The sequence below is a fragment of the Podarcis liolepis genome (assembly GCF_965112155.1).
Source record: "Podarcis liolepis genome assembly, chromosome: 5".
NCBI classification, from domain to species: Eukaryota; Metazoa; Chordata; class Lepidosauria; order Squamata; family Lacertidae; genus Podarcis; species Podarcis liolepis.
In genome coordinates this window covers 101154480-101175352 of record NC_139556.1, presented here as the reverse complement: position 1 = coordinate 101175352, position 20873 = coordinate 101154480, and the positions used below count along the sequence as shown (strand labels likewise).

The 20873-nt window shown below is 49.8% G+C and overlaps 1 long non-coding RNA gene across 1 annotated transcript; it reads right to left on the bottom strand.

Annotated features, from left to right (window-relative positions):
- Nucleotides 1-1058: 1058 nt before the first annotated feature.
- LOC310707545 lies at nt 1059-20585 on the bottom strand. The gene is made up of 3 exons (XR_014526564.1): nt 20388-20585; nt 17955-18102; nt 1059-2716 (listed from the first exon to the last, which is right to left on the bottom strand). It is a non-coding gene; the product is annotated as an uncharacterized lncRNA (long non-coding RNA).
- Between the last annotated feature and the right edge of the window lie 288 nt (nt 20586-20873).

Here is a 20873-nt window from a genome sequence, read left to right as displayed (position 1 = left end):
AACAAACTCCGCTTCTCCCTGTGGTGAAAGCCTGTTGCAGCAACGTCCTCTCTCAGACATATAGGAAACCCGCATCTTTTCTACAGAAGGAGGGGCAGCATTTCTACAGAAGGAGGGAACAGAACGTATCCATTCCGGCTGACCTTTGATTTAACTCATGGTAAGCGAGCCTACAGTCCATCACAAATGCCTAGAAGATGCTTGAGGCGAAGAAAGGTCTTTCGAAACCAGGCGCAGCCCTTAACGGGTAAATCGGTTTCTCCAGAAACGACCCCTCGCTGTCCCTATTGCTAACAGACTTCATCTCGATCTCCACCTCTCACCCTACACAGAGAGTTTGGAGGCAAACCCTGGCATGTTTCTCCAGAACAGGAGCTAAGTCCCTCTGAGTCTGGTGGAACTGACTTCTAGGTAAACGTGAATCGTATTGCAGCCTTCTTTGCCGCCCTCTCAGGCTTGCTAATTAACGCACACAATGATTAACTTCTCAGCTGTGAACCATTTCATAACATTTGAGTCCCATCCGATCTTTGCCTTTGTTTATGCAATGGGTTTACTTAGCCCTGCTACAATCCAGCCACCTCCCTTACAACCAGATCCTAATCATGTTTACATAAGCTATTTACCAGGGAGAGCCCCAGTTTTTTTTTGAAATGTCCCCGTGGCTGTTTGATGCTATTCCCCCCCCCACACACACACCTTTGGGAACTCTGAATTAAAATTCTGTTAGTGAGAGTTGCCAGAGTTTCAGCTGCATAACCCCTCCCACCTTAATTCAGAGAGGCAGAGGCCCTCTCGCTCCCTTTACCTGCGAAAAACATTTGTATTTAGACAAACCTACCCAGAAGTTTAGAAAGTGAATGTAAGTTTTCATCTGTTTTTAGTCTACTGTTATTTTAAATTTTTGAAAGTCTTGAATATCCGCTGTTATTCCTTATTGATAATTTTATTTTTAAAATCTTTTTCCGGAAACCGCTTTTAAAAAAATAATCAAGCAAGCAATGAAATAAATATTTTTATGAAATAAAAAAGATTTAAAAAGACAGTTGCATGGGGTGGGGGGAACCCCAGTTAATGCTGGCTTGTATAGTCAGGTTGCAGGCCTCAATCACATTGCAGACCTGGATTAAAATTCATGGAGGATACATGAGAGCCAGTGTGGTGTAGTGGTTAAGAGCGGTGGACTCGTAATCTGGTGAACCGGGTTCGCTTCCCCGCTCCTCCACATGCAGCTGCTGGGTGACCTTGGGCTAGTCACACTACTCTGAAGTCTCTCAGCCCCACTCACCCCACAGAGTGTTTGTTGCAGGGGAGGAAGGGAAAGGAGATTGTGAGCCACTTTGAGACTCCTTCGGGTAGTGATAAAGCGGGATATCAAATCCAAACTCTTCTTCTTCATCATCTATTTATGGGTTCAGGATGGTGAAATGGAGCTTCCAGGAGCAGAGGCTGTTTACCTGCAAGTACCAGGCACTGGGTGAAACGACGGGGAACTTGTGGGTTTCTCCAAGTCACCTGGGCTGAGCACAGCTGGAATCCAGACACTAGATCAGATGAACCCTTGGCCTGATCCATCAAGGGCAGGGATCTGCTTAGCCTTCGTGCATTATTCAGTCCCCGTTGGATCCAAACGCTCATCATTTCCACCTCAGTGTCAAGTTCCCTTCGCTTCCTCTTCATTATCTGTGACTTGCAGAGCACCAGAAGAGATGGGCTTGCTGCTCAGACTGTTAGGGCTAACAGACGTCTCCAGCAAGAGTTTAGTCGGCTTAGTCAAGAGAGTGACTCAGATGCTGGTGTGAGGAGGGAAAAACAAAACAAGCCTCCCTCTCTCTCTAGTAAACCAGCAGGAATGCACCTCTGTAATGAAGACATCATCACCTACTTATTCCATAAGAATGTAAGGAGAGCCTGCTACATACATCATCTAGTCCAGCATCCTCCAAGATGCCCATGGGGGAAGTTCAGCCATAGAGTGTCTGAGCTAGAGAACACAGAGCTAAGTGGAGCATTGGTCTGACTCTATATAAGGCAGCTTCGACGTAGGCCTGAGAGCAACAGGACTCTCCCATCCTGCCCTTTCCAGCAACGGGTATATTATGACTGAATATGGTGACTCATAATAATAATAATAATTTTTTATTTATACTCCGCCTATCTGGCTGGGCTTCCCCAGCCATTCTGGGCGGCTTCCAACAAGATATTAAAATACAGTAATGCATCAAACATTAAAAGCTTCCCTAAACAGGGCTGCCTTCAGATGTCTTCTAAAAGTCTGGTAGTTGTTGTTCTCTTTGACATCTAGTGGGAGGGCGTTCCACAGGGCGGACACCACCACCAAGAAGGCCCTCTGCCTGGTTCCCTGTAACTTGGCTTCTCGCAGGGAGGGAACCGCCAGAAGGCCCTCAGCGCTGGACCTCAGTGTCCGGGTAGAACGATGGAGGTGGAGACGCTCCTTCAGATATACTGGACCGAGGCCATTTAGGGCTTGAAAGGTCATGGCTCATGGCAGTTAGTAGCTCCTGTTCTCCATGAATTGGTCCAGTCCCCTTTTGAAGCCATTCACATTGTTTGGTGGCCACCACAACTTCTTGTGGGAGTGAGTTCCGTAGTTTAACTAGTCCCCTCAAAGTCTCCTCAAAGCAGCCGGTTCACAGCTCGAAGGTGCTCCTTGAAGCGCTGTCGTTCAGCTTTGCCATCGACAGCTACCCGATCACTTGAAAAAGAACAATTGGAAAAAATTGGATTCCAGGTGGAAAAATCGAAATTAGAGACAGAACTACTTGAACCTAAGACGAAAGTGCTTTCAAGAATGTATAACTTGCTGCTTAAATGGAACACTCAAGATGAGATAGTTAAATCAGCCATGATAAAATGGGCCCAAGACATTGGGTACAACATTATGTTTGAAGACTGGGAAAGGTTATGGACCACCGGTATGAAATTCACGGCATGTAGTGCCTTGAAAGAAAACATTATGAAAATGATATACAGGTGGTACATGACCCCAGTCAAACTTGCAAAGATATATCACCTGTCTGACAATAAATGTTGGAAATGTAAGGAGGCTGAAGGAACATTCTTTCACCTCTGGTGGACATGCCCGAGGGTGAAGGCCTTTTGGGAAATGATTTACAATGAGTTGAAAAAGGTATTTAAGTATACCTTTCACAAGAAACAGAGGCCTTCCTCCTGGGCATTGTGGGCCAGAGAGTGTTAAAGAAGGATAGAACTTTCTTTTTATATGCAACTACAGCAGCAAGAATTCTTATAGCCAAATATTGGAAGGCACAGGAGTTACCCACGCTGGAAGAGTGGCATACGCAACTGATGGACTACATGGAATTGGCCGAAATGACTGGCAGAATCCGAGACCTGGGAGAAGAGGTAGTGGAAGAAGACTGGAAAAAATTTAAGGATTATTTGCAAAAACACTATAAGTTATATGAATGTTGAGAATTTGCTAAGTTTTGGGAAAAACAAGCTTCAGTGATTAACTTTGAAAATGGTGGAAATTAAGCTATGACTGTGATAAGTCTAAATTTTAGAGTAATGTTCCTTTTTTTGGGATTGATGATGGGAAAAAGTGAGCTAATAATACGTACTCTAAATCTAAAATATAATTAGATGAAAGTACAAAAACGCATGAAACAAGGTATCAATTTGCTGTTATTTTTTATTGTAAAGAATGCAGGGTGCGGAGGATGTGGGGAAGTCCAGTGGATTATGAAAAATAGTTTGAAAATGTGAAATTTTTTTCTTCTGATCTCTTCTTTTTTCTTTTGTAAAACCGCTTTTGCTGAGTTATTGATGATGTATCTGACCTTGGAAAAAAGCAATAAAAAATATTATAAAAAGAAAAAGAAAAAGAACAATTGGAGATATGACCAGGATTGAACCTGAGGTGTTCCGCATGCAACCTGCCTGCTCTCCCGGTGAGTTATGGGCCTTATCCTGAAAGGCACTCCAATGTCAGACACCCTCTTCTGCAAAAAGAGCGTCCAAGTCCCATGCAGATCAAATTCTTCAACTGGAATTCATTATGCAACTGAAACTAATCTGTGTGATGTGCTTAGATTTCACCATTGGCTCCAATTACCCTCTTCCTGAATCCTTCTCCGCCTTTTTGGCTCAGAGTTCATGGGACCCTGCTCTGGGCCATTATCTGTGAATCATCCACCGACACTCCTCCCCACACCCAACCCCACTCCCTCCTGCCCTGGCTCACTGAGTCTGCTTCACAGTCTACCACCTTGTTTCTCCAACTTCCTTGCATACCCCCTTGCTCCTTGTCCCTCGTTTAGAGCTCTGCGTTGAGCCTCTTTCATTTGTTCCCATAACCCAATAAACTTGTCAGCGTCTACTGAATGCAAGGAGGACTCAAAGCAAGAGAAGACGCACAAGCATGGAGAACATGCTCAGAATTCAGGGTGACCCCAGGAGGCCTGCCCAGCATGGGAAAATGAAACTGGAAACCGAAACCTGTCACAGAATCATAGAATTTGAAGATACCCCAAGGGTAATCTAATCCAACCCTGACAATATGTATCTTTATTATTATTATTATTATTATTATTATTATTATTATTATTATTATTATTTGGTTTTGGACATGAGCTAGAGGGGGGTTTCCAATCCCTCTCGCATCAATTATGCTGTGGAAAAAAATCAACAGGGCCATGCGCAATACCATGCGGCAAATTGGTGGGTTCTCTATCCCACATCCCACCATCAGGGCAGATAAGGTTGACCTATTCCGGGAGGATGGAGTGCACCTGACCCCACTGGGTAATGACCTCTGGCTGCACGACTTGCAACAAGTCCTTAGGGACTGGGTAGATGAAATATACTCAGAGTCTAGAGTGGATTCCATGCTCTTTATTCAGCTCATAGTGGTGAGGAGGAATGAATGAAAGTCCCCTCAAAGTATCTGCTTTATAGACATTGTCAGGGCTGCCGCCCAGTCCCAGCTCACATAGGACCAAGTCAGCCAGCGTTCAGTTTCAAAGAGTCTTTATTGGATTACAGGTTCCATTTCCAAACTGCAACGTGCAGCCCTACTTCTTCTAGGTCAGAACGACGAAGACCCGTCTGAGTCTCCGCCTCTAGCGCACCAGCTTAATACCCTAGCCTTGCTCCACCTCCTGCGCCTTTCCTTCCGTCTCTGGGTCCTCCTGCCCCCCTGGGTCTCTCCCTTCCTACTCTCTTCTGACGCGGACCCCCCTGACCCTTCCGCCTCCTTGCGGCGGGCTTTGGGACCCGGTTCACTCTCTGGGCTGCTGACTGCGCCAGCTTCCGTTACATTTGAACTTGGCGCGCGCGCCCAACTCTCCACTTTCCTCTTGATCGTTTCCTCGCTCCCCGAGGTGGGCGTGACTACTCCTGACTCATGCCCTCCTTCCTTCTGAAAGTCTCCGGAGCCCGATATCTGGTCCCCTTTCTCCCCGCTGCTCCCAGCTGGGAACGTGGGTCCCGATCTCCAACTGCTGCTTTCTGATCCCTCTCTGGACCCTTCTTCCTGGGGTGTCCCCCTGCTCTCCCCCCTTGCTCTGGCTGCTGGCGCTCCCTTCTGGGAATCCTCGGACTCGCTAGACAGGCTCGGTGATCTCGGGTCGTCATCCCCACTCATCCTTCCTTCGTATTCCTCCCCCTCGCTCTCTGTCTCCTCCCTTCTCTGCGTCTCTGCTCTTGAACCCCTGACATCCATCCCCCCCTCGAAGCCCCCCCTTCCCCCCTCCCCGCTTTCAAGGGTGGTTGGTGGGTGCTCCGTCATCACGGGAGTGAACGTCGGATACAGTTCGCTCCCCGTTGCTGGCCGCCAACTGAAGACCTCCGAGTCTTCCTCCCCGCGTTCGTCAACGGTGGTCTCCTCCGCCTCCATTTCGGTGCCGCCGTGCTCGAAACCAAGGTCCTCCCCGCAAACGTCCATGTCCGTCTCTGCGTCTGTCGCTGGACCTGGTGTCTCCTGCCACTTCCGGCGCCACTGCTCCTCTGGCCGATCGTCCCACCAATACGAGTTGTCGGACGCCGAACCCTCCGGTGACCCCTCTGGGGAACGTGTGCGCGGTGCGGGTTCCCCTTCCGAGTCGAAGCCATGGAACGTGCTGGAGGAGAGCGTGGGCGTGAATAACCAGTCGTCGAAGAAGCCCGCTGGCATAGGTCTGTGTGGGAAAAGGGCATGAAACTCATCCTTGAGCAGGGGTTCCTCCAAGGCGTAGTCCGGCACCCAGCTATTAGTACTGGCCCGGGTGCCCTCCCTTGCTAGTAGATATTCTACTCCGTCTTCCCCCCATCTGGAGTCCAAAATCTCCGTGACTTCGTTGATGGGGTCCTGCTGTGGCAATCTTCCCACCTCCGTCCGCTCCGGAGACTGACTCGGTGCCGTTCCTGGTTCCTGGAACCTGTGCGGTGCCCTGTAGGGAGTGAGCACCGACCTGTGGAACACCGGATGCATCCTGGAACCCTCTGGTAGCACCAGCCGGAAAGCCACCGGGTTGATCTGCGCTTCGACTCGGTATGGACCGAGTTGCTTGTGCCCTAGCTTCCTCTTGGCTAACGATCGGGTCGGCACCGCGTGGGCTGCCAACCAGACCCAGTCTCCCACTCGGATCTCCTCGCCAACTCGCCTGTGCTTGTCAGCTTGGACCTTGTATGCGTGCTTCGCCAGCTCCAGCTGCCGTCTGAGTTGATCGTGGACCTCTTGCAACTCAGATGCGAAAGCGTCCGCCGTCTGTGGTTCCCCTTCCCCCACTCTGTCCAGTCCCAGGAAGGTTCTGGGATTCCTCCCATTGTTGGCGAAGAACGGCGTCACCCCTGTGGATACGTGTTTCGTGTTGTTGTAGGCGAATTCGGCGAGCGGCAGGTAATCCACCCACGTCGCAGGCTGTTGATTGGCATAGCATCTCAGGTACTGCTGCATGATGGCATTGACCTTCTCCGCTTGCCCGTTGGTCTGCGGGTGCCTTGCCGATGTCAGGTTGATCTTGACGTTCAGGAAGCCCATCAGCTTTTGCCAGAAATTCGAGATGAACTGGCATCCGCGGTCGGACAGTATAGACCGCGGCAGCCCGTGCACTTTGAACACGTGATCTATGAACAATTTGGCTGTTTGTTCTGCCGTGGCCACCTTCGCACACGGTATGAAATGTGCCATCTTGGTGAACAAGTCCACCACCACTAGTACAGCTGTCTTGCCTCTCGAGCTGGGGAGATCCGTGACAAAGTCCAGGGCCACCCTCTCCCATGGTTCAAACGGCGTTTGCAGCGGTTCCAGCAGTCCCGCCGGTGGTTTGTGCACCGGCTTGGCCCTCTGGCAGGTGTCGCACCTCGCGACGTAGTCCGCGACTTCCCCCCTCAGTCTGGGCCACCAAAAGTCTCTTGCGACCAATTCCACCGTTTTTTCTGTGCCAAAGTGCCCGGCCGTGGGTGCGTCGTGCAGCTGCTGCAGTACCCGGGCGCGAAGTTCGTCTCCCGGCACGTAGACGGCCCCTTTACGTAAGAGCAAGCCGTCTCGTATCTGGAACTCGTCGCCCTTCGCCGTGCCCTTGTGCACCTCTGCCATCTTCGCCTGCGCGAATGAGTCGTCCGTCAACGCCCGTCGCACCGCATCCAGGTCTACTGTGGCTGAAGCGCACGCCCACGCTGTTGGCGCGAAGATGTGCATGGCCGCCGCTGGCGTCGCCTCTTCGAGGTACTGCGGTTTTCGGGACAGGGCATCCGCCATGATGTTGGTGTCGCCCGGGACGTACTCAATTCGGAAATTGAAGTCAGCAAAGAACTCCGCCCAACGGATCTGCCTCTGGTTCAGGAACCGAGCCGTGCGCCAGTGCTCCAGATTCTTGTGGTCCGTGCAGACCTGCACCGTGTGCTTGGCGCCGATCAGGAAGTGCCTCCACGCCTTGAAAGCTGCATGAATGGCAAGCAGCTCCCTATCCCAGATGGTGTAGTTCTGCTCCGACTTGCTGAGCTTTCTGGAGTAGAACGCCCCCGGCCTCCAGACCCCCTGCGGGTCCTTCTGCAGCAGTACCGCTCCCACTGCTCTATCGGACGCGTCTGTCTCCACCCTCAGCGGTCTGCTGGGGTCGATATGCAGCAGTTGCTCTTCCGACGCGAAGAGACGCTTGAGTGTCTGAAAGGACCGCTCCGCCTGCTCCGTCCAGATGAATTTCTTTTTCTTGGAGCTTAGCGTGTCCGTAATAGCTGCCGTCTGCATCGCGAACCCCTTGATAAACTTGCGATAGAAATTGGCGAATCCGACAAACCTCTGGACCTCTTTGCGGTTGCGCGGGCTCTTCCAATCCAACACCGCACGAACCTTGGCGCTGTCCATGGCTAGCCCCTTGTCCGACAGCTTGTAACCCAAGAAATCCACCTCCGTCGTGTCGAACTGGCACTTCTCCAGTTTGGCGTACAGTCTATGCTGCTGCAGCCTCTTCAGCACCTCCCGAACGTCCTGGTCGTGTGCTTGCTGCGAGTCAGAGAATATCAGGATGTCATCCAGAAAGCAGACGCACTTCTTGTAGAGGAGTCCCGCCAACACGTGATGCATAAAAGCTTGAAAAACGTGGGCGCCATTTTGCAATCCAAAAGGCATAACTCTATATTCGTAGGTGCCCAGAGGCGTGAACATGGCTGTCTTCCACTCATCGCCCTCCCTCATGCGGATGAGATTGTACGCTCCTCGCAGGTCCAACTTGGTGAACACGCGTCCCTTGCGCACCGTCGCCAGCAGGTCGTCAATCCTGGGCATAGGGAAATCGGAGGGCTTGGTCATTCTGTTTAAGAGGCGGTAATCCACGACCAATCTTTTTTGGGGCGTGTCCTTTTTCTTCACGAAGAAAACAGGACTGCCCCCTACTGCGCTGGACTCCCGGATGAAACCGCGCTGCAAATTGTGATCGATGAACTGTTTGAGTTCCTGTAGTTCGTCCTCAGACATGGAATATAGCTTCCCCTTCGGCAGCGTCGCCCCTGGCAGGAGGTCAATCTTGCAGTCATATTGCCTGTGCGGTGGTAGCTTGTCTGCCTCTTTCTCGCAGAAGACCTCCAGAAAGTCCGCGTATTTGTGGGGAACTGCTTGCAACGTTCCCAACTGCAGTTGTGAGTCCTCCTCCTCCCCCTCCTGCCTGGGCAGGATGCAGTGTTCTGCGCAGTAAGAGGAGCCGAAGATCAGCTGTCTCTGGTACCAAGCCAGCGTTGGACTGTGCCTGTCCAGCCAACTCATGCCCAACACAATGGGCGTGTCCGACAGTCGGGTGACATTAAAACTGATGACTTCCCTGTGGTTACCAAGTTGCATCACCATTGGTGGCGTCTGCTTCACCACCTGCCCCCCTAGCAACTCTCTGCCATCCACTGTGACGACTTGCAGGGGCAGAGTGGCAGGCAGCAGCTTTATAGCGTGCTGCTCCACAAAATCCTGTGCTATAAAGTCTGCGTTGCTTCCAGAATCCACAGAAAGCGGCACTTCGATGGTGACTCCATTGGGTAGCTGGAGAGACGCTGTGAGTTGCACTACTGGTTTGGGTGGGAGGGGGTCCGTGGGTTGCAATATCGCTGGGGACTGCTTCACTGATGCGTCTGGCTGGGCCCCAGTGCCTCTGTCTCCAGCCAGACATCGTCGTTTCCCTGCTGGGCTTCGCTGCATTGTGTGGCCACTTTCACCGTTGCGGAGGCTGCAGTGTGCTTGGAGCTCCTCTGGGGACACTCTTTCGCCAAGTGTTGAGGGCTCTCGCATATGTAACACTTCCTGGCCCCTCTAGGAGGTTTAGTCTTGACTGCTGTCGGTGCAGAGGCTCTGCTAGCTGACTGAGCCCTGGCGCCTCCCACTTCCATAGGTTCCACTCCCCCTCCTGGCGGAGGTGTGGATTGCGCACGCGCTGCTTCCCTTGGAACGAAAGAGAAACTTCTCACTGCTTCGCGCCCTCCACGTCCTTCATCTCTGCACCATGGACGTTCTTCCAGCCTCACCCCCACAGTCAGCGCCCTTTGGACCACCTCCTGCGTGCTTCGGGGCCTCTCCCCCCTCGCAATTTCATCCTTCACAGCAGAGCTGAGACCCTCCCAGAACAGGTCCCTGACTGGGGGCGAGTCCCGGTCCCATTCCAATGCACTGACCAGCGCAAAAAAGCGGGCGTGGTACTGCCGGACGCTCGCCCTCCCTTGTTTCAGTCCATGAATCTCCCGTCGGGCAAGATCCACATCAATGGTAGACAAAAAACATGCATCCATCGCTTTGATAAAGGCATCTGCACTCTAAAGCGCCGGATCTTTATCCCTCCACAAATTGCGCAGCCACGCCTTCGCATCCCCATGCAAATGGGACAGTATAAACCCCACTTTCTCTTGCTCATCTCTAAAGTCTTTTGCCAGCAGTTGCAGTGCGCACATCACATCTGCTCGAAAGTTGGGGTACTGTTGTAAATTCCCATCGAAGTGAGCCACCAGCCCTCCTGCTCTCCGTGCCAACCCAACCCCCTCCGGTCTGGGTCCTGGCTGCCCATGCTTAACCCATGCTTCAAACCTGGCGTGGAGATCTCGATAGGCGGCTGCCACATCCTCCTCCCTTTTCTTGGATGCCAGTACCTCCGCATTCAATTGGGTAACTGCCTGTTGCAGCGCTGAAACTTTCTCTGCTTCCGTCATCTTTGCCAACCGTCGTGAGCTTGCTCCCACACACCGATCCCCTCCTCCAGCTGCTTCTGTCTCCGCTGCGAGGTATCAGGTGTCAGAAGCTTGAGAGACGGGTCTTACTGTCAGGGCTGCCGCCCAGTCCCAGCTCACATAGGACCAAGTCAGCCAGCGTTCAGTTTCAAAGAGTCTTTATTGGATTACAGGTTCCATTTCCAAACTGCAACGTGCAGCCCTACTTCTTCTAGGTCAGAACGACGAAGACCCGTCTGAGTCTCCGCCTCTAGCGCACCAGCTTAATACCCTAGCCTTGCTCCACCTCCTGCGCCTTTCCTTCCGTCTCTGGGTCCTCCTGCCCCCCTGGGTCTCTCCCTTCCTACTCTCTTCTGACGCGGACCCCCCTGACCCTTCCGCCTCCTTGCGGCGGGCTTTGGGACCCGGTTCACTCTCTGGGCTGCTGACTGCGCCAGCTTCCGTTACATTTGAACTTGGCGCGCGCGCCCAACTCTCCACTTTCCTCTTGATCGTTTCCTCGCTCCCCGAGGTGGGCGTGACTACTCCTGACTCATGCCCTCCTTCCTTCTGAAAGTCTCCGGAGCCCGATATCTGGTCCCCTTTCTCCCCGCTGCTCCCGGCTGGGAACGTGGGTCCCGATCTCCAACTGCTGCTTTCTGATCCCTCTCTGGACCCTTCTTCCTGGGGTGTCCCCCTGCTCTCCCCCCTTGCTCTGGCTGCTGGCGCTCCCTTCTGGGAATCCTCGGACTCGCTAGACAGGCTCGGTGATCTCGGGTCGTCATCCCCACTCATCCTTCCTTCGTATTCCTCCCCCTCGCTCTCTGTCTCCTCCCTTCTCTGCGTCTCTGCTCCTGAACCCCTGACAGACATTATTTACACAATGGGCAGCATGTGATTGGCTAATTCTGGAATTCTCCTGTAGGCCAATCAGGTTGTGGATTCACTTCCATCTGGAGCTGGATTGGGTGTCTCCTGCAGACCAATCATACTGCTGCATTGTTCTAGGACCAATCAGACTGCTGCATTCTGAATCCTATTGTTCTGGGACCAATCAGACTGCTGCATTTTGGATCCTATTGTTCTAGGACCAATCAGACTGCTGCATTTTGGATCCTATTGTTCTAGGACCAATCAGACTGCTGCATTTTGGATCCTATTGTTCTAGGACCAATCAGACTGCTGCATTTTGGATCCTATTCAACTCAGTACATAACAGTAGACTACAGGGTTTGATTGGTCCTCAGTTGTGGGACTTGGTGGCGACGCCCTTAGGGACTCGGCTGGCGGTTTTAGGCCTTGGCAAGGTATCCTTTAGTCTAACATCAAGTCAGGGGGTGCATTCATGCTCCCTCCCCATGCGGCGGTGCTTGCAGGGCCCGTTAAAGGGCAAAAACCGGGAGTCCCTGGCCCTAGAGCGGCGGCATGTAGGTCAAACTCCCAGGTCGAGGTTGGTGGAAGGGCATGCTGTGTAAGTTTGCGCTTTGCAGCCCCCTCTCACTGGACCTCATCTGCCTGCATATCCTCAGCCAGGTGGGCTGAGAGGGTTACCTGCCAAGGCCTATGCCAAGTTTCCCACTTCTGAAGCTCCATAAAGTTGTGGCCAATTTGAACCCATATTCTGGTCTCTTGTCTCATCATTTGAGGTAATAGGAGTAGGCACCACAGACAGGGTTTAGCACGTGTGCCCGCAAACTGGTCAGCGTCTACTGAATGCAAGGGGGACTCAAAGCAAGGAGAAGATGTGCAAGGCTTGGAAAAGATGCTGAGAATTCAGGGTGATCCCAGGAGGCCCACCCAGCATGGGAAAATGAAACTGGAAACCGAAATCTGTCACAGAATCGTAGAGTTCGAAGATACCCCAAGGGTAATCTAATCCAACCCTGACATATTATTATTATTATTATTATTATTATTATTATTATTATTATTATTAGGTTTTGGACATGAGTTCATTGCTACCTAGAACAACATATTGGGGAGGGGTTGCTTGTTAAGTATCTGCAAATATCCACAGGTTGGGCCTTGCAGGTAAGGCAGGCTCACCACTTTGCTATCGTTCCAATGACCCCCCCCCCAAAAAAAATATATCCCTCCCCCCGCAGACAGCTCCCAATATCTGAATCTGTAGCTAACTGCCCAGCCTTCTGCCAGGTTGTCAATTTTCTGCTCCCCTCTGGAAAGTGGGGCATAAAAATTACAGCCTATCAGCTGCCAGGGATGAAATATTACTGTGAAATTTTATTTGGATGGGTGGGTGTGCCCGTTCAGCCTTACCCCCCAGCACCGCAGAAAGTCCTGTCCTCTGGAAAACTTTAGACCCTGTGTTAGACTAGGACAGGGGTCAGCAACCTTTTTCAGCCGTGAGCCGGTCCACCGTCCCTCAGACCATGTGGTGGGCTGGACTATATTTGGGGGGGGGGATGAACAAATTCTTATACCCCACAAATAACCCAGAGATGCATTTTAAATAAAAGCACACATTCTGTCAGGAGCTCGTCCTACACTCGAGTAGGACCCTGGCAGAGACACATGCCCGACTGGCATGTTCCCTCCCTCCTGGTCGACCACAAAAGGCGACTTTTCGTCTGAAAATCAAAATGGGAGAACATTTGGTACATACTGGTTTTATCTGATTTATCTTCAAAAGTGCCTAGGAAAGGCGTAGGCTTCTGAAATTTCTCACAATTCACTTGCAGTATTTACATATCAATTATATGTGGGGATTCCCATTTAAGTCTGCGGTTTTTTTGTGGGGGGAGCCTAGAGAAGGCTCTGCAGTTTTCTGTGCTCCTGAAAAGGGATGAGTGTTTATGGAAATAATCTTGGACAGCAGATAAGAGCGCTGTTTCTTGACTGTGTGTGATTTCCATTCCACCAGGTGGTTTATTAGACAGATGAGAAAGTACAGTTATGCTGGCTTTGACTATGGCTTGAGTTGCACGGCTGTGATCACGGCCTCTCGTTTAAATTCGTTGCAATCAGATTGGTACAGTTAATGCAGAAATGTGTCCTGTGCGTCAGGTTTTTGCTGATGCTGATCTAAACCGACTTTCTCTATTAACCCTCCTCCCAAAATAATAATGGAAACATAGAAGAATACATTGTTATTATCTGTGGAACGCCCTCCCATCCGATGTCAAGGAAATAGACAACCATCTGATTTTCAGAAGAAATCTCAAGATTTTCAGAAGACATCCCTGCATAGGGAAGTTGTCATGTGTGATGTTTCACTGTGGTTTTGCAATTTTGGGGGAGATGAATGGTCTATCTATCTAGATCAGCGGTTCTCAACCTGTGGGTCCCCAGATGTTGTTGGACTACAACTCCCATCATCCCTGAGCTCTGGCCTTGCTAGCTAGAGGTGATGGGAGTTGTAGTTCAACAACATCTGGGGACCCACAGGTGGAGAAAGGCTGATCTAGATACTTGGACAATAGGAATAGCTTTTTGATGGTAAGAGCTGTTCCACAGTGGAATCGAGTCCCTTGGGAGTGGACTCTCATCCTTTGGAAGTTTTTAAGTAGAGGTTGGATGGTCATCTGCGAAGGATTCTTGCAGGAGGTGGACTAGATGACTCTAGAATCATAGAATCCTAGAGTTGGAAGAGACCACAAGGGCCATCGAGTCCAACCCCCTGCCAAGCAGGAAACACCATCAGAGCACTCCTGACATATGGTTGTCAAGCCTCTGCTTAAAGACCTCCAAAGGAGGAGACTCCACCACACTCCTTGGCAGCAAACTCCACTGTCGAACAGCTCTTACTGTCAGGAAGTTCTTCCTAATGTTTAGGTGGAATCTTCTTTCTTGTAGTTTGGATCCATTGCTCCGTGTCCGCTTCTCTGGAGCAGCAGAAAACAACCTTTCTCCCTCCTCTATGTGGCATCCTTTTATATATTTGAACATGGCTATCCCTTCTGCTCTACAGTTATAGGATTCTAACTCTTGTCTACTGAAGCCTTCCACAAGAACAAAAGTCTAGAAGGATCAGCCCAATCGCCCATTAAGTCCAGTGTCCTGTTGCCAAGACACCCGAGCCATCATCATCATCATACTTATACCCCGCCCATCTGCCTTGGTTTCCCCAGCCACTCTGGGCGGCTTCCAACAAAGTATTAAAATACAGTGGTCTGTTAAAGATTAAAAGCTTCCCTAAACAGGGCTGCCTTCAGATGTCTTCTAAAAGTCTAGTAGTTGTTCTTCTCTTTGACATCTGGTGGGAGGGTGTTCCACAGGGCAGTGCCACCACCGAGAAGGCCCTCTGCCTGGTTCCCTGTAACCTCACTTCTTGCGGGAAGGGAACCTCCAGAAGGCCCTTGTAGCTGGACCTCAGTGTCCAGGCAGAATGATGGGGGTGGAGACGCTCCTTCAGGTCTACTGGACCACAAAGTTCCCAGGAGAACAATAAAGAACATGGATACTGTAGCAGGAACCCAAAGTATTTTGGTTTATGGGTTCAAATAGGCCACAACTTGGTTGATTACAGATGTGAGCAGTTTGGCTTAGGCATTGGGGTGAAGCCAGGCTATATCTTGACTCCTGCCCATCTGCAGGGAATCCACAGAAGGGAAAACCACCGATAGGGGGTGCCCTATGACTCGCATCAGATAGTGGCACCACCTCGAAGGGTCCCCATGCCCAGGCTTCGGACAGGATTCGCACGCTGGATCCCTTTAACAGGGTACCCTTACTGAGGAGGGGCAGGCAAAGGCTACAACCTCCCCTCCAACCAAACAAAGGCTTACCCAATGCCTAACCTCACAAAAGTTGTGACGGTTGCTACTAGGTAGGCGAAAACCACATGGCCGGTGCCAATTTGCCAAGTGGGAAAATTGCCAACAACATGGCAGCTGACAAATTGTCCATAGCAAGGTCATATCTGAGCAAAGCATGAAAAGATGGTGGTGGGTTGGATGATCAGGTGATGGGGCGAGAGAGAGGGTGGAGTCCAGTCTCACCACAGTTAAATCGCCCGCGGCCACGCCCACACTGATACCCGATTGGTCAAGGCTGTCCCGCAAGGGACAACAACAACATGGCTGGCATGACACAGAAAGGAGGCGGCAACCCTCTGCCCCCGAAGCCTGGCCACAACGCCGCCCACCGGGAAAAGGTGAGTGGGCTTCTCACAGTGGACCACCAGATATCTGGGGTGGAGGCCTCCAGCCCTGGGGCTTGGATCTAGTGGCTATTGAGGGCCCGGTAGTCTCTCTCTCTCTCTCTCTCTCTCTCTCTCTCTCTCTGTGTGTGTGTGTGTGTTTTGGGGAGTCTTGCCTCCCCTGCTCCTCCTCTAGGACACCCCAGGTTTGAGGGCCAGGCAGGGCTGAATTCCTGGCAAATGAGCATGGACAGAATGGCTCAATGAGCTTGTTTTCCCCCAAGTCAACTTTTAAAGCAAGCTGCCACCTTGCATTGAAGAGGGTGTTGGAATCCCCACTTCCCAAAATTTCAAAAGTTTGAGTGGTGTCTCGATTCTACCAGGGCCGTCTTTACCCGGAGGTGCAAGGGGTGCGGGGCATCTGGGCGCCGAATTCTGGGGGGCTTCAGGCACCCGCCACTGAAGCTGCCTAAGCTCTTAGCTATCTACCTGTTATGAAATAATAAATAATTTTGTTCAAGCTAGAAAAACAAAATACATATATACCTAGGCATTACTGCAATGTTGTTTCACTAAAGGACTTTCGACTTTGTGCACTCATTTGCGTGCTCAGACCCAGAAACCTTCCCCCTAAATAAATTCACACTTGACTCAAATTTTGGTTTTGGTTTTTGGCAGAATTTAGGCCACAACTTTATTGATTACAGAAAATGATTGGTTGCATAGGCTCTGGTTCGACTAGCTCCCTGCACCGTTGCAGGTAGCGCTGAGCCAGGGTTCCAGCATAGGTCAGCCAAGGGTGAACACCTGGATAGACGGACCTGGCTATGTCCACCACCCAGATGTCCCCCTGGACTCAGGCACGGGCACAACCCCCTCACAGGGTTGACCAAACCATCGAGTCCCTGGATTCCTTTAACGGAATACCCTTCACATAGGGATGGCGAGAGCATTCTCCCATCCATGTCACCTGAACCAGAGCCTTTCCGCAACCTTACAAATTGTGACGCGGCAGGCGAAACCCAAATGGCAACAGCCAATCAGCCAAGTGGGGAAAATTCCTGCCATGCCCCTGTCCCAACGACAGACGACACACGACGGCATAGCAAGGTCAAGCGCAAAGCCCTAAAAGCAGGGAGAGGTGGGTGGGTGTTCCAAATGCACATGCTGAAAGAGGAAGCTCTGGGTCACTTGCATGGGCATAAATAGGTCCCTTGATCCATGTAGCTTGCATCCCATTGGCCTGATTAAGCCCAGCACCGAGGGACCTACCAATAGGGTGTTGCGGTTAAACAATCGTACTCACCCACAACACAGGGTTTGGTTGTCAGGTCTCAGCGCAACATGTGCCCTCTTTAAGGGAGGACCCGATTTACCAAAGATGCGCCGCACTTGTCATTCACAACAGCGGCGCTTGTCAGATTCAACGACGGCGCTTGTCATTCACAACAAGAGATAAAGCGTAAGCGTGGTGACTGACACAAGCATAATAAAAGTTAATTTGGGGGCTAAACTAAATTTGGGGGCGCTGGGCGAATCTTTGCACCCCGGTGGCGTATATGCTAAAGACAGGGCTAGGTTCTACAAAAAAAGTGCACTGCTGGGGGTTGGACTAGATGACCCTTAGGATCCCTTCCAATTCTACATTTCTATGATTTTATGAGAAAGAAGACAACATGCAAATCTACAAAACTTTTACAAAATGTGGTCTGCTTTTATTTCATTTGTAGCAAAAGAAGAACATGCTTAGAAACCAAACCGAGACGCACGGGAACGCGCTTTCTAAATTACTAGCTCTTGAGTTAATGTTTTATTTTATTATTGCTATTACAGCTGGACATATCTGGGGTTGTTACGGGTGGGGAGCTGTAATTGATTGCAGGTTTGTTCCTATACTGAAAATTAATGAAAATGAAAAAAAACCCCTCTGGCATAAAATCAGTTTGGTCTCATATTAGGGCCAATGAGTTCAGAACCTCACCTCTGGCCTTCACTTGCATCTATTCTGGGTGTCGGAGAATGATGCCATTGCAACGAGGTCATCCCGAACGAAAGCTAACTCAGTGTTCTCAAAAGCACAGGGTCACAGCAGTCAGTCTGGCCAATCAGGAAGCCAGGCCAGGGGCTCTGCCTTCTGGCGATGACTAATGAGGCGGCTGGAACCTCCTATGGAATCCAGCCCAGAAAACGTCTCCCCTTCCCAAGGGTCATTTACCTTCTCCAGTGGCTCCTCAACGTTCCTGAGGATCATTCCAGGCTTGAGCACGGCGTCCAAGAAATCAGAGAAGGGAAACTCCAGAAGTTGCCCCATCAGGGATGGCTAGAAAGGTTTCCCATAGAACCTGAAGCATAACTCCCAGTGGCTGCAAAAAAAAAAAAAAAAAGCATTTATTAGTTTTGTTTATTTATTCCCCTCCCCCATTCTTATTTCTGGATTTGCTTCTAATTGTGAAATGCCTTAGGACAGGGGGAACTGCATTGATGGTTGCTGGACAGCTTTGAAATTTGCCCTGGGAGAGAGACTGGAATTTAGCATCTTGTAAGACGGCAGGCTGCCTGAACAGCATCACTCCACGCTGCAACATTTTGTCCCAGCTCTTGCTTGTCTTTCAAATGCCATTCTAGTGGTCTTCACATCTTCTTGTGGCAATGCAGACAGTGACTTGCAATCTCGATCACACGCAGTCTGTAGTCCGCTGGCAGTAGGAGTACAATGTGGGCATGTCTTTAAGATAACATCTTACATTAAAAACCCAACAGTACCAAACTATCGAAGGCTTTTCACCAAAGCCAGACTAAACGTCTTTCCTTCTGCAGTGTTGGATGGCAGGTTGAGAGGAGTTCCCTACCAGGACAGACTTTGCTCGTGTGCTCAAGACATCGATTCCATAAAACATATTTTGTTGCACTGTGCAAAATATGAGCAAGCCAGGGCTGAACTGATACTACCCTTGCTGGTACCTTTTCCTGGAAAATCAGAGGCTCACTATGTCAGGTTCCTATTGGAAGACCGGAGAAATGCTAGAACATCAGCAGTGGCAAAGTTTTTATCGGTGGTTGCAAGAACCAATGGTCCCTATATTCTGAACAAAATGCTTGTTTAACCTGGAGGTAGGCTGTATGAATTGTGTATTGCTTTGTAACGATTTGTTGGGTCTCTGGACCGTAATAAAGATTGATGATGATGATGATGATGATGTGGCAATGAGTTCTCCTATTGTGCATTGTGCAAAGGGCAGGAATAAAAATGTAACAGTCATGCAAATAATTGTTTCCCCTTTCTGGAGATTTATTACCGGTATATATTCATTTTCTTTCTTTCTTTCTTTCTTTCTTTCTTTCTTTCTTTCTTTCTTTCTTTCTTTCTTTCTTTCTTTCTTTCTTTCTTTCTTTCTTTCGCTTCTCTCTGTCCTTTGATCCCCTGGGAGCGCTGTTCATCTGTTTCCTGTACAGATACACTTCGGCAGTTTTTGGATGGGGAAAATCTAAACAATACTCATAAGTGAGATCAAAAAGTTTTCTAGAACACCCAAGCATATTGTAAGCTGCCCTACACTGAATCAGATTGCTGGTCTTAGTATTAGTATTAGCTTAATATTATTTATCCTTAACTGGCAGCAGTTTCTCTCCTAACACTAGAACTTGCGGACATCCAATGAATCTGAAGTTTGGAAGATCCAGGACAGATTAAAGGAAAGACTTCTTCACGCAGCGCAGAGTTAAACTATGGAACTCCCTGCCACAGGAGGCAGTGATGGCCACCAAGCCTTTAAAAGAAGATTGGACAAATTCATGGAAGAGGAGTGGCTATTGATGGCTACTCACTAGGATGGCTGTGTTTCCACCTCCGTATTCCCAGGGAGCCAGATCTTGAAAACATGATGCCAACTGTTTGTCATGTCCAGAACATCAGCAAACTGGTTTTTGGAAGCACCGCTACCTGCAACTTTGATGAGAAAATAGTGTTGGATCAGGCCAATGGCCTACCTAGTCCAGCATGCTTTATTCACAGTGGCCAACCAGATATCCATGGGGAACCCACAAGCAAGGTTCAAGTAGGGGGGGGGGAAGCAAGTTTCAAGTAATAATAATAATTATTATTATCATTATTATTATTTGTACCTCGCCCTCCCTGGCCAGAGCCGGGCTCAGGGAGGCTAACACCAATAAAATCACAGTAAAAACATCATAGGGGGGAAAGAGAGGGGGGGACCAATTTAAAATGCAATTTAAAATGCAGTCTCATTTTAAAGTAGCTGATAAATCAAGACCATAAGGAGAGGGAAACATAAAGGTCAGGCTGAGTCCAAACCAAAGGCCAGGCGGAACAGCTCTGTCTTGCAGGCTCTGTGGAAAGATGTCAAGTCCCGCAGGGCCCTGGTCTCTTGTGACGTCGGGGCCACTGCTGAAAAGGCCCTGGCCCTGGTTGAGACCAATCTAACCACCTTGAGATCTGGGACCTCCAAAGTGTTGTTATTTGTGGACCTTAAGGTCCTCCGCGGGGCATACCAGTACAAGAACGACTCTGTCCTCCTGTGGTTTCCAGCAACTGGTTACACCGCAATAAGTGTTTGTTGTTCTAGGAGTGTACACAGTAAAAGGAAAAGGAAAAAACAAACCCTTTATTTCTGTACATGAAGCTACCAACTGTTTTTATCCCATCCCTTTTCCAAGTTGCTCAGGGTGGCAAAAAATGGTTTCCCTCTACAGCTCTCTCTGCACAAGCCTGCAAGGATGGCTAGGCTGCAAAATGGTGATAGGTACAAGAGTTTTCCCAAATACGACGACAGCAGTGTGACTACTACTGGCCCAGAGATGGAAAGACGATAAAGTTCCAACCAGAGACGAATGGATGATGGACTGCGCCGAAATGGTGAAATTGACCTGGAAAATCAGAAACCAAGAAGAGAAGAACTTTAAGAAGAAATGGGGAAAGCTTACAACATACTGTATTTTTCCATCTATAAGACCCCACAGTGTATTTTGGGGGATTCCAAATTAAGAAAACACTCCTCAGCACTACCCATGTATAAGACGAGCCCCATTTTTAAACCTAATTTTTGGGTTAAAAAAACCCTAGTCTTATACACGGAAAAATACGGTACTTAGGAGAACACTGCAAACAACTAAAAAC